The sequence below is a fragment of the Rhinatrema bivittatum genome, chromosome 8, assembly GCF_901001135.1.
Source record: "Rhinatrema bivittatum chromosome 8, aRhiBiv1.1, whole genome shotgun sequence".
In the NCBI taxonomy this organism is placed as follows: Eukaryota; Metazoa; Chordata; class Amphibia; order Gymnophiona; family Rhinatrematidae; genus Rhinatrema; species Rhinatrema bivittatum.
In genome coordinates, this window is record NC_042622.1 from 172,126,675 (window position 1) to 172,139,972 (window position 13,298).

Below are 13,298 nucleotides of genomic sequence, written 5' to 3' on the forward strand. Positions count from 1 at the left end.
CTTTTGTCATTCAAGTCTTTGTGGCTCCAAATATTCTGTGTTTTTAAGTTGAATTATATGCGTTTATGAATAGCCATATTTTTAGTTCATTTTTACATTTCTTTCTATCTGGTAGGTAATGTAATGTCTCAGGTAGGGAATTCCAGAGCTTTGGACCCACCCTGGAGAATACTTGCTCTCTTATTTGCGTCAGATGTGTGCTCTGTATTGTGGGAATATCCAGTAGTCCTTTATTTTGGGATTGTAGTGTTCATTAAGGGTTGTATGGCTGTAGAGTCACTCCTAACAGTCCAGTGTTATTGGAATGAATGATGTTGAATATTATCGTTATTACTTTACAGTCGATTCTGGATAGAATTGGTAGCCAATGCAGCTCTATCAGTGAGGGTGTTGTGTGATCATGTTTCTTAGATCCTATTAATAGTCTTGCTGTGGCATCTTGAAGTAGTTGTAGTGGTTTTAAGTGGCTCCTAGAAATGAGGAGTTACAGTAGTCTAGGTTTGAGAATATTGGAGTTTGTAACACTGTATGAAAGTCTACAGCAATTAATAGTGGTTTCAATCTTTGTAGTAATCACAGTTTGGCATAACCTATCTTAATCAGTTTCCTGATGTGCATTTTCATTGTTAGGTTCTCATCTAGCTGACACCTAAATCCTGTACTTGATTTGACGGATTAATTTGAAAGTCGCCGAAGTCTAAGGCGGATGGTTTAACTATTGATGAGCTTCTACTTAGCCAAATTATTTCAGTCTTTTTAGGGTTTAGTGTCAGTTTAAGTTGAGAGAGTTTTTCTTGTTGTATTGCTTTCATGTATTTGGATATTATCACTGTTGTATTTTCAAATGATCTGGTGAGTGATATGTAGAATTGTAGGTCATCTGCGTACAGGAAGAATTTAATTTCTAGATTCGTCAGTAATTTACACAGTGGGAGCATGAATATGTTGAATAGTGTTGCTGAGAGGGCCGAGCCTTGAGAGACACCTGATTCACATGGGAAGGTGTCAAATATCTGGTTGCCCAGTTTGACTTCAAATGATCTGTTAGAGAGAAATGATGAGAACCATTTGCTAACTGTACCATCAATTCTGATGTTCCTCAGTTGATGGCATAATAGTTTGATCGACCATCACAAGTTGCCATGCCAAAGATCCCAAAATATTTTTAGTAGGTTTCCTAATACTACACATACATTGAAATAATTAATTATGCAAATGTGCATTTTCTGCCTGTTAGAAGAAGCTATCTATGCCAGTGGATTAGGAATGTTCATTATATGGGAAAATTGAAAGCCATTAAAAGTAATACTCTTCCGAGGTTCAATGCTATTCAGAAAGTGCTCCAGCACATGATTGTACCTGCGTAAGAGACTGTCCCATTGTACCATGTACATATGGTGTGTTTGGGTATGGGTGGGTGGGGAAGGGGGGATTATAATCCTTGCTATACATGGGCTCTTTGCTGTCCTATGATATTTCTCTTGTTTGACTATGACCTTAAAATACAAACTGAAAAAAAACCCCAAAAAAACCCTGATTGGGTAGGAGTAGACCAGTCAGATTACAGGTGGGATTGATTGAAGAGTCCCCTCCCAAAGGTCCCACGTCCCCTTGCCCCGATTACTAACTGCAGGTTAGATTTTTCCTTAGAAGTGTTTGAGCATCCCCCGCTCCTTTGTGAATGCCGCATATTTTTCTTTACTAACTTTCAAACGTGGGGAGAGATCTGCTAGGAAGACACAGTAGAAAATAAACTCATCCCATGCTTTGCTCTGCTTGTTTTGGCTCTGAGATTAAAGACTTCATCCTATTGAAGTGAATGCATTATTATTATTATGTTATCAGCTTGGAGGACTTTCTAAATGCTTTTAATGGTTTATTTTTGTTAGATTTCCCATAGGGTTACATTAGTGCCTGTGCCTTGATTCAAGTGAGATTATTGGTTGACTTTATTTCTAGCCTGCTAACGATGAAACATTAAAATACAGTTGTAATACGTACATGATAAACCAAAAAAGTAAAACATATAACACAATTATTTATAGACGTTTTACAAGATGTTCACGGAAAAACCTCAAATAATAAAGCCTTTAGTTTCTTCCTAAAAATCTCAAAATCAGTAAGAAGCCGAAGCTCAGGTAGTGCGTTCCACAGCCCTGGGCCAGTGGTAGATGAGGCTCAGTTACGAGTCACTTGTAAATGGGCCTCTTTAACCCCAGTGATTCGGTTTAGATGTCTAGATCGTAAAGCTCTCCTAGGCACATACAGGTCTATCCAGTACTGAGCGGTAGGAAGAGCTGCGTTAGTGCCCGGCGCACCCACTGTTGCTGCACGCACAGTGCAGCTCACCTACCGCTCGATCCTGAACAATAATTTTATGCAAATGTAAACCGCGTCTAAGAAGGGTCCGTGAAGCGTTAGGCCCGCGCAACCCATTTTACTGGATAGAGCGCCTATACAGTATCCTGGGTGCGCGGGCCTAACGCTTCACGCCACGCTGGTATCTGTCATTTCAAATGTCATTTGAAATGACAGATACCAGGAAGTCGGGACTGCCAGTCCCCCTCCCCTCCTCCCGAAGCAGGGCGCGAAAAGCAGCCTTGCTCCGGGAGGAGGGGAGAAGGGACTGGCAGTACGAAGCGGCGAAGCGACTTACTTTTTGCACCCCCCTCCGGACATCGGACGACCTCTCCTGCCTCCCGCTGCGCGACTTACTTTTTTTTTCCAGCCGTCCGGCCATCAGGAAGAACGGATCGTGCCTCCCGGGGAAGATGGATGCCAGCACGGGGGAAAGCGGCCCCTGTGCATGCAATTGGCCGCTCAAGACGTGACGTCAAACGTCGTGACGTCACGTCTTGAGCGGCCAATTGCATGCACAGGGGCCGCTTTCCCCCGTGCTGGCATCCATCTTCCTCGGGAGGCAGGGGAGCACGATCCGTTCTTCCTGATGGCCGGACGGCTGGAAAAAAAAGTAAGTCGCGCAGCGGGAGGCAGGAGAGGCCCGGCAGGGTAAGCGTCCAGCTCGGCGCTCTGAGGGCATCCGGTGCTTCGCCGAGGCTCTGCTAACTTTTCTTAAGACAACTCTTGCGGGGGGGGGGGGGAGGGAGAGAACTGGAGTTGGCGGGATGCGCTCGTGGACATTCCCTGCATGCACGCGCACCGCTGCTCCGTCTCGGGACTCGGCGGCGGCTTTGTGACCTAACAGATCCGTTCTTCCTGATGGCCGGATGGCTGGAAAAAAAAGTAAGTCGCGCAGCGGGAGGCAGGAGAGGCCCGATCGGGGCTGCAAAAAGTAAGTTGCTTCGCCGCTTCACACAGTCAGTGTCTCTTCTTCCCTCCTCCCGAAGCAGGGCGCGAAAAGCAGCCTTGCTCCGGGAGGAGGGAAGAAGAGACACTCTGACAGTGTGAAGCGGCGAAGCAACTTACTTTTTGCTTTTACGTTTTTTTCGCTTTTTTTTTTTTTTTTGCTTCGGGAGGAGGGGAGAGGACTGGGGCTGCCCCGGAGACCGGCACCCATGATCGCGGCCGGGGCAGGTGAGCGGGGGCTGGGGGAAAGCTTGCCACTTACCCTTACCCCTGCCTCTACCGCAGGGGTAAGGGTAGGCAGTAAGTTAGCAGGTTAAATGCGCGACAAAACGGCAGGGAAAGATAGCGATAGTCGGGGCGCGGGTTACGGGATGCTAGGGAATAGCTAATTCGCTCGTTTGCATGCAATATACATGCCGCTTGCGGAAGGGGTTGCCCGGGGATTTTAGGACGCGGTAGGAGAAGGTTAAAGGGGATTCGGGATCGCAGGAAGGGATAACGCGGCCGGAAAGTGAGTAGAACGCGGCTTAGGAGCAGGGTAAACACGGCCGTACTTTACAGGATAGACCTGCCTGTTTGTAAATCCATGCAAAATGCTGCCTGTGTAATTCCCATTCCAACCCCCCACCCTTGCACACAGCTAAAATGTCAGAGGGATTTTCTTTGTTGCTTATAACCATTCTCAGCTGTCAGCTATAAATAGGGCAGATAAAATTTCAAATCTTGAGGTCGCTGATAGAAAAAAATATAATTTCCTGTATGTACCCAGATCTGTCCAGACTCCTGGGTTTTGCCTCCCTGCCAGTAGATGGAGACAGAGAAAGTTTCACAGACACTGCAGTCCCCCAGTATTTCTCTGTCTCCAGCAGATGGTAGATGGTGTAAACCTGCAGTCTGGAGAGAGAGAGAGAAAAAAAAAGATTAAAAGACAAATTTCTGGATCCTCCAAGGGGGTTGTGAGGTCCCGGTGGGGCTATCCCCCCTAGTTTGAGGCGGACGAGCAGAGGGTTGGTGATCTGGAGGTCTGTGGAGTGAACATCTGGTAGTCCAGATCCCTCATCCCCCATGAGATAGCGGTAAAATCTGCTGGCAGTTCTGCACTGAAACCCTAGTGGAGCAGGGAAGTATCCCTTTTATATGGTTTGTCTTGGACTGAGTTACTAAAGTTTGGCAAAAGGAGAATGATATAGCCAGTGGTCTGGCTCTTTTCTGATCTGCCATGTGGCCTGCGCTGGTGGAACTTGAACCTCTGCACCAAAGGAAAGTATTGGTTTCTATGTATCTCTATTTGTTCTCAGAGAGTAATAATAAAAAAAGAAAGAGAACAAGGAACTAGATAAAGGAATCTGTGCAGCAGCGAGGTTCTGGGGGGAAAGCTACCTTAGCAGCTCGGGGAGCTTAGCGATGTGATTTTTCAGCAGCTTCTGTGCTGCGGAGGAAAGCGGATGTTGGCTCCGAGGCACTGAGGGACTGTTCCCCCTGCTTGTCGTTGAGGTGCAGGGAAGAACAGCATGTGCGTGCAACAAAAGCATTCGAGGGGTCTGTGTCAAGCATTACTGCACTGGTAGAACAAGCCTTGTGGGTGACAGGTCTAGCGCTGAGGCTTTCCCCGTCAACGCAGAAATGGCAACTATTTTTTATTCCCTAGCAATGTTGGCAGGAGAGGCAGAGGAATCCCCTCCTCAGCTATCACCGGCAGTTCCCTGTCCTGCAGAGGTGCAGATAGGTACTTGCACTGACGAGTCTCTGGTTCTAGTAGAGGTCTTCTGCCGGTGTTAATTTCCTTATGCGCAAAGCTCTTGGACACAGTCTTCATGGATTTTCGGCCAGACGAGGCCTGAGCTGTTGGGAAGCTCTATAGCAGTGATGGCCAACCTTTTGAGCTCAGTGTGTCAAAATTCATAAAAAAGCCGAGCATAACTCGGGTGGTGTGTCACTTCTAGAAAAATCCATAATTGTGATATTTGTAGCTCTAATTAATAACAAAGTTATAATTTTAATATATGTACTGTATTTATTAATAAAGCAAAAACAAATAATTCTTTACCTTGCCTGCTTAGTGACTTTTTTGTTGCTGAATTTCGTCGGCTAAATCTTCAATTAAAACACTCTCTCCCCCTCCACCCCCCCTCCCACACAAACTCTTACTCCCCTGGATTTTCTCATACACACTCATGCTCTCACACTCACTGGCTCCCTCACATACACACAAACACACACACCCAGGCAGGCTCCCATTCATTTTCACACCACTCCCGCTCCATCCTCCAGGCAGGCACCAATTCATTGTCACACACACAGACCCCCAGGCAGGCACCAATTCATTCTCACACACACAGACCCCCAGGCAGGCACCTATGCATTCACACACATACACCCCCAGGCAGAGTCCCATTCATTCACATGCACACACTAAAGGCAGACCCCCCTCTCTTTTGCCAGCAACCTCGGAACCTCTCTCATTCCTCTGCTGCCACTGTCACTGCTGCCACATGACTATTGGGGATGTTACTATTCTTGCACATTCCCAAAGATTACATGTGCCAATCACTAAAAATATATATATTTTTTTTAACCTTTGCTGTCTGATCTTAGTTTTCTAATTGATTGGTCACAGGCTTTTTTTTTCCACCTTCCCTTTCTTATTTTTTATTTTTTTTTTGCCAATTCCTTTTATATTGTCTTTTTTTCTGTTTCTTTTCTCTCCATCTTCTTCCCTCAAACACACAGTCAGGTTCTCATTCTCACATGCATTTCTCTCTCTCTCACACACACACACACACAGGCTCTCACTGGCACATGCTGTCTAACTCTCACACACACAGGCTCTCTCTCACTCCCACATGCTGTCTTGCTCAAGCACAGGCTCTCACTGTCACATGCTCTCTCTCACACACACACAGGCTCTCACTGGCACATGCTGTCTAACTCTCACACACACAGGCTCTCTCTCACTCCCACATGCTGTCTTGCTCAAGCACATGCAGTCTCTGCAAACATTCAGGTCCTCACTCTCACACACAATCTCTCAACTCATCTCATACACGCACACACACACACACACACACACTCTACAGACCTCAGCCTCTCTCACCTCTGGGACTCCTCTTCGCGGGTCGCGCAGGATGGGCAGCGGCCCTGCTACCGGGCTTCTTCCTCTTCTCGGGCCGCTGCAATTTGAGATTCGCGGCGGCCCGTAAGTGCAAGCGATGCTCCTCTTCTGCACGCACTGATGCTTCTCCTCCTTCCTGCCCACGCGGCTCCGGCAACGTTTACTTCCGGGGCCGCACAGGCAGGAAGGAAGGGGAGCATCAGCGCGTTCAACACGATCTTTTTCTTTGGGCTGTGGTGAAGTGAGCCTCACCACGGCCCTGCCTGTCGCTGCGCCTCCCTGCGCCTGGGGGCATTGGGGGGGGGGGGGGCTGGAGGGATACTAAAAAACTAATTTTAAAGGGTTGGCGCAGCCGAAAAAAAAAAAAAAAGGCTCGGCACAGCCAATTAAAAAAAAAAAAAAAATCGATAGTCCCGAAACGCTAGGCGTGTCAGCAAAAACGGCTCGGCGTGTCACCTCTGACACGCGTGTCATAGGTTAGCCATCACTGCTCTATAGGCTGATGATTTTCGGTGCCGGATGTTAAACAGATCTGGGCCAAAACGACCTGAAGATGCAGGCAGACTTTACTTAACTGTGTGGTATGCCACTGCAGCGGTTCTATTCTCACATGCGTAGGCATATGCGTGCATTCTCACTGTGTGGCAGTTGCATGTGCTAGGACCTGTGCGCGTAAGGCTGCAGCCTAGATTTGAGCGTGTATGTCTGCAACCTAGTCCTAAGCACATATTTGCACAGGTACTTCAGTGCGTATTTGCATAGATACTTGTGCACACAAGACCGCGACCTAGACTGGAGCGCGTATTTGAGTGGGTACTTGTGTGCATAAGACTGCAATCTAAACTTGAGCTTGTTTTTGCGGAGCTACTTGTGCGCGTACGACAATGGCCTATACGTGCATGTATTTGCATGTGCGCTTGTGCGCTTACGACCGCAACGTAGTCTTGAGCACACATTTGCGCATGCCCTGGAGGGGTTTGCATGTTTGTCCAGGTGCATTGGTATGTGTACAGGAGGCCGCCTAGAGCCAAAGCTCAGGAGCACTAGATGCTGGGAATGAACAGGTACAAATGCCTTGCTATCTGTGAGGCTTGCTGTGTGATAGCAATTCAGTCCTCACTCTCTCTCCATTTGTGTCAGCGCTGTTTAGATGCTCAAAGTGATTTGACTACTACAGCTTTAGACTATATTGAGACATCCCCTTGGCCTATGGTGTCTCTGGAGGGGGAGTGGAGTGGGAGGCAAGGCAATGGTCAGTTCTCCTCCCTTGTTCCCGAGGGCAGAAGCTTCCCTGAGAGAGGTTGGAGAGAGCAAGGTTGGGTCTACGGGCTCTGGTATAGATCCATCCATCCATCTATCTCCTCCTCCTGGGTGGAATGTTTCCAGGGCCTGCAGACCTTTCTGCAAGGGTGCCCACCAAAGACAAAGCAACCTACTATGTAGGGATCACTTGCTCGGGCCTCTCATTTGTCAGTCACGGCAGGCAAATGCCGCAGGGAGGCTGTCCCTGGTAATGTTCAAGGGGTTGTGGATCATGAGACATTTATTTATTTAGTATTTATTTATTTATAACTTTTCTATACCGAAGTTCAAATAATAGAGTTAATTATCACTCCGGTTTACATTGCAACCATAAAACAGTGACAAAGTTGTCTTACATAGAACAGGGGGAGAGAAAAACTTGGATACAGCTTAAGCATGGGGAGTAGCGGGTCAAAACTGGTAAGAACTGATAAGAGTTGGCTTTTTGGGGTAACAAGGTATTCCGAGGGAGGGGGTAGGAATGAGGGATTGGAAGGGGGTTGGAAGGTGGGGGGGGGGGAGGGTAGCGGAGGGTTACCATAGATTTAATGAAATTAATATACATATATTAAATAGCTTAGTCAGCGGAAGAAAAAGTGCTTAGGCATCTGAGCTTAGGAAGAGAAGGTCCGTGGAGGATGAGGCAAGGACAAGTGTTATGGGAACATGAGAAATGATAGGATTCCGATAGGGAATTGGCTTTCTCACTTCTAGAAGAGGGAGAAATTGCATATGATTGAGAGCCGCTTTGGACTCTGCTCAGGGTTTTTCTTTTTTCACAGAGATGTCTTGCTGAGTTTGTTGCCTCAGACCCTGAACATGCTCGGCGTGGCCTGAGTCTGTTGGCTGAGACCCTGAACATGCTTAGTGTGGCTGGAGGTCAATTTTAAGTTAAGCATCCTGTTTCTTTTCCCCCCTGTGTCTAATTCAAGAGATATTAGATTTAAAGAAGGTAAATGCAGTTCTCAAGGTTCCCTGTTTCCGCATGGAAACTCTGATGTCCAATTCTGAGGTCCATCATAGCAGTGGTACGCAAGGAACAATTCTTGGCATCTCTTGCCTTGACAGAGGTGTATCTGCACATAGCCATCACGACTGAGGTTCATGGTCCTAAGGGAACATTTTCGGTTTCTAGTCCCTCCCTTCGGCTGGTGATGGCTCCTCTTACCTTCACCAAGGTGATGGTAGTGGGGGCAGCCGCATTGCAAAAGGAGGGTGTGTTGGTGTTTCTGAATCTGATAACTGGCTTATTCGTGTGAAATCAAATGACCTCTGTCGAAAATAAGTACAAAAGGTACCGATGCACTTGACGTCTCTAGGATGGGTAGTGAACCTAGCAAACAAGCCATTTAGTCCTCTTACAAACTTTTGAGTATGTGGGAGCTCAGTTTGACACACTGACGGAGAGAGTGTTTCTCACGGAAAGAGATTGCTGAAATTGCAGTGTCAGATTAGGGTCTGGGACTATTTACAGGTCTGGGTTCTATGACAACTTCATTGGAATTAATGCATTGGGATTCACACATATGCGGCCTCTGCAGGGGTCTCTTCTCCCGTTGGAATCCGTTATTGGAAGAGTTTCATCTTCCTCTTCCATTAACGAGGGAAGCCAGAGACAGTCTTTAGTGGTGCTTAGTTGCACCTGTCTCGAGCATGGTGTGGAATTGGAGATTCCGAATGGGATAATAATCACCACCGATGCAAGTCTCTTTGGAGGTAGTATGTAATGCTTAATATGCCTATAGGTTTTCTCTTAGCATGGCTCCTGGAGGGGGGGGGGGAATCTCAGGGCCTAATGGTTTTCCCCCATTTTTGATTCTGCTCAGGGTATGAGCAGTTTTTTTTTCCAGTAAGGCGGGGGAAGGGGTTTCATTACTGTTGGCACTATCGAGGTATGGTGGTCAAGCAGCTCATCTTTATATGGGATTGGTGTTCAAGACCATAATGTATTTTTGTCACTCAGCCTTTCTATTTGGTTCAGTGTCTATGGTGTAAGTGGGAGGAGATTCATCACGTGATCTTATTGCCTCAGCCTTAGTGTTCACATGATGGCTTCATTTAAAATATTTTCCTTAAATGTGAATGGGTTAAATAATTATAGAAAGAGGAAATTATTGTATGTGGATCTAGTGGATCAGAAAGCCTTCATTGCCTTTATTCAAGAGATTCACTTGAAGAAGAGACACGAGTATCTAATGGCTTCCACCTCATATCCATGGTGATATTTTGTGGCTGCTTCTCAGGGACACAAATATGCGGGGGGTAGGCATTCTTTTCTCCTCACAGTTTGTTTGTAACATTAAGCAGAGCTATAGCGACCTGTTGGGAAGGTACATCTTTGTTATCATTGATGTGGGGGTGAAATTATAACTTTGGTCAATATATATGCACCCAACAGAGACCAAGGCCCTTTTTTTGAGAATTTATCTATGGTCTTAAATAAATGGGCTGAGGATAAACTACTTATTGGAGGTGACTTTAATTTGTTGTTAGTGCCACAGGTGGATAATTCCTCTGGGGGAGGTCAAACACCTAGAACTGCCAGGAGTAATCATAAACAAATAATGAATAGATGGAATATGGTGGACATTTGGAGACACCGCCATCTTAAATTGGGAAATTATACTTTTTTTTCTAAGGCCTGTAATGTTTACTCCTGTATTGATCACCTGTGGGTGGACAAGCCACTGTCGAATCAGGTCACTGCCACGGGCATTGGGGTCATAATGTGGTTTGACCATGTTCCGGTCTGGTTGTACCTATTAATTACAGACTTAGATGGGGGCCACCGATTTTGGAGACTCAATGACTCATTACGAGATGACTTGTTCTGCTCTACTTTACAAGGTGTGATTAAGGAATACCTTTTACTTAATAATATGGATGGTATGCTCCATTCGTTTTCTAGGAGTGTCTCAAGTCAGTTTTGAGGGGGTGGTTAATTTCTCAGGCGACCTTCCAGAAAAAGGAGAAAGCTCAAATGAGGAATTAGTTACTTTCTAGAATGTCAGTCCTCAAGCATTTACATAAACAAAACTTAGTGAAACCTATTTACCTTCAAATCCAAGCGCTCAGGGAGGAATTGTGTGCCTTGGATGCAAGTCATTGCAAAACAGTTAAATTTGTCCAATCAGTCTCATTTTGAATGGGGTGACAAAGCTGGGAAAGTGATGGCCCATAAGTTGAAGTCCCAGGAATGTATGCATTAAATCACAAAACTGAAGGACTTGGGTGGCCAGTCATTAACCTTGTCCACAAATATTAGGTGCAGGCTTTCTCAATTTTACAGCAAATTATATAAGTGTGATTCTAGTATTCGAGTAGATGAGATTGAGGATTTTTTGCAGGGCATAGACTTGCCTAGTCTTTCATCAGAACAACTTATGTTAAACAGTGAGATAAAATCAGTAGAAGTTTTGCAGGTCATTCGGGACTTAAAAATTTAAGCCATCAAGGCCCAGAGATTTATTTTCTCCTAAATTCTATAAACTTTTCGCCCCTAATGTAGTGGTACCTCTGACAAATATGTTTAATGCTCTTCGAACTGGAACTTCTCTCTCAGAAGGCTCTAACTCAGCAGGGATCACTGTACTCACCAAACCTGGGATGGACCCTTCGCTTTGCAGTTTGTACAGGCCAGTTTTCCTTTTGAATGTCGATCTTAAAATAATGGCCAAAGTCCTCACAAATCGGATGAACATGTTCATTAGTAGTCTGATCCACGCGGACCAAGCAGGATTTATTCCTCCTCGTATGGCCGCAGATAATGTCTGTAAAATTATTGATATTCTGTGGTTCACCTCCAGGGCTTAACATCCTGACTGTTTTGCTATCCATAGATGCTGAGAAAGCATTTGATATGGTGCATTGGGAGTTTCTATTTAAGGTATTATAAAAAATGCACTTTGGCCATCATTTTATAGGATGGATTAAAAAATTATACACCCGTCCACAAACCTGTGTAAAAGTAAATGGTGGTTATTCTGAATCCTTTTTTCTTAATAGGGGCACGCGACAGGAGTGTCTCCTATCACCTTTACTGTTTGCCTTATTTCTTGATCCGCTTGCGATAAGGATTAGAGGGAACGAAGCTATCCAAGGGGTAAAGATTGGCAAGGGGATGGACAAACCTTCAATGTTTGCCGACGATATTATGTTTACTGTTTCTCACCATCAGGAGTCCCTCACAAAACGTATGCTTGAAATGCAGAGATTCAGTAGAGTCTCTGGGTTTAAAATGAATCTCAAGAAGTCTGAAGTTTTGAACATCTCTGTCCCTAAGAATGCGTTACCAGCTTTGCATAGGGCTTTTTCCTTCAAAAGGGCTCCCAGTCACCTTAAACACTTTGGGATTTATTTGGGTCAGAACTTAAATGATTTATTAACACTTAATTATGTTCCCCTGGTGCATGTGGTATGCAAGGATCTGGAGCGTTGGGAAAAGCTTGGGCTTTCGTGGTTCAGAAGGTTGGCTACTGTAAAAAAAGTGAATGCACTTCCCTGCTTTTTATATTTATTCCAAACCTTGCCAGTTCTGATTTCCATTAAACTTTTGAAGCAATGGCACAAACCCTTATTTTCCTTTATCTGCAGGCGCTGGCCTCCTCAGGTGTCTAGGAAGGTCCTCTGCCAACCTAAAATTAGAGGTGGTCCAGGGGTGCCACATTTGATTTGGTACTATGTGTCCACCCAACTCTGGGCAGTGGTTGACTGGCACAGGCAGAGTGAGCAGACGCAGTGGGCAGTCCTAGAACAAAGTCTAGTAGGAGAGATGCCCTTATCTGCACTGATCTGGCAATCTAGCAGGACGTGGAGGCCAATTAGAGAGCTGCCTGTCAGTACTTCTACCACGCTACGGGTCTGGTTGCAATGGAGAGGTACTTTTATTGGTCAAAGGAATTATTTATATAGTTTATCCCTATATAATAATCTTGCTTCGCTCTTGGGTTGGAGGTCACTCGATATAAGAACTGGATAGTCAGAGGTATTCTATCGTTTGGGCAGGTTTGGGAGGGTAATTGTATATTATCATGGAAAAGTTTTAAGAATAAATACTCCCTAGATGATAAAAATTTTATGCGATACACACAATTGCGTCATTTCTTGCACATGCCGATAGTCACGAACGATCTAGCTCAGGGGCGAACTCTCTTGGAGGGCTGACAAACTGAAAGGCGTCATGTCCAAACTATATAATTTGCTAAATAAAGAACTGGTGGAAAAACCATCTCACATTCTGGGTTGAGAGAGGGATGTTGCTTCTATTGTTGAGGGGGATTGGGGATATGATTTTTCTCTGCATGGCTAAGAGTTCCATTTCAGTGGGTATTTTGGAAAATTCCTATAAATTATTGTATAGGTGGGATCTGACCCCGGAGCGACTACATCATATGTATCCCCAGGCTGATTCAAGATGTTGGAGGCTATGCGGGGGGGGGTTGGGATCTCTCTCTCATATTTGGTGGAGCTGCCTATCCATATCGAAAGTTTGGAGAGAAATGCATGCCTTTGTGGTAAAATTAACAGAGTTGCAACTGGTACCTTGCGTGAAATCTGTATTATTGAATTTTACCTTTTG

The 13,298-nt window shown here is 45.4% G+C and overlaps 1 protein-coding gene across 3 annotated transcripts in view; it reads left to right on the forward strand.

Annotated features, from left to right (window-relative positions):
• VPS53 (VPS53 subunit of GARP complex) overlaps positions 1-13,298 on the forward strand; it is a 165,342-nt gene that overhangs the window by 36,341 nt on the left and 115,703 nt on the right. The window lies entirely within an intron of this gene.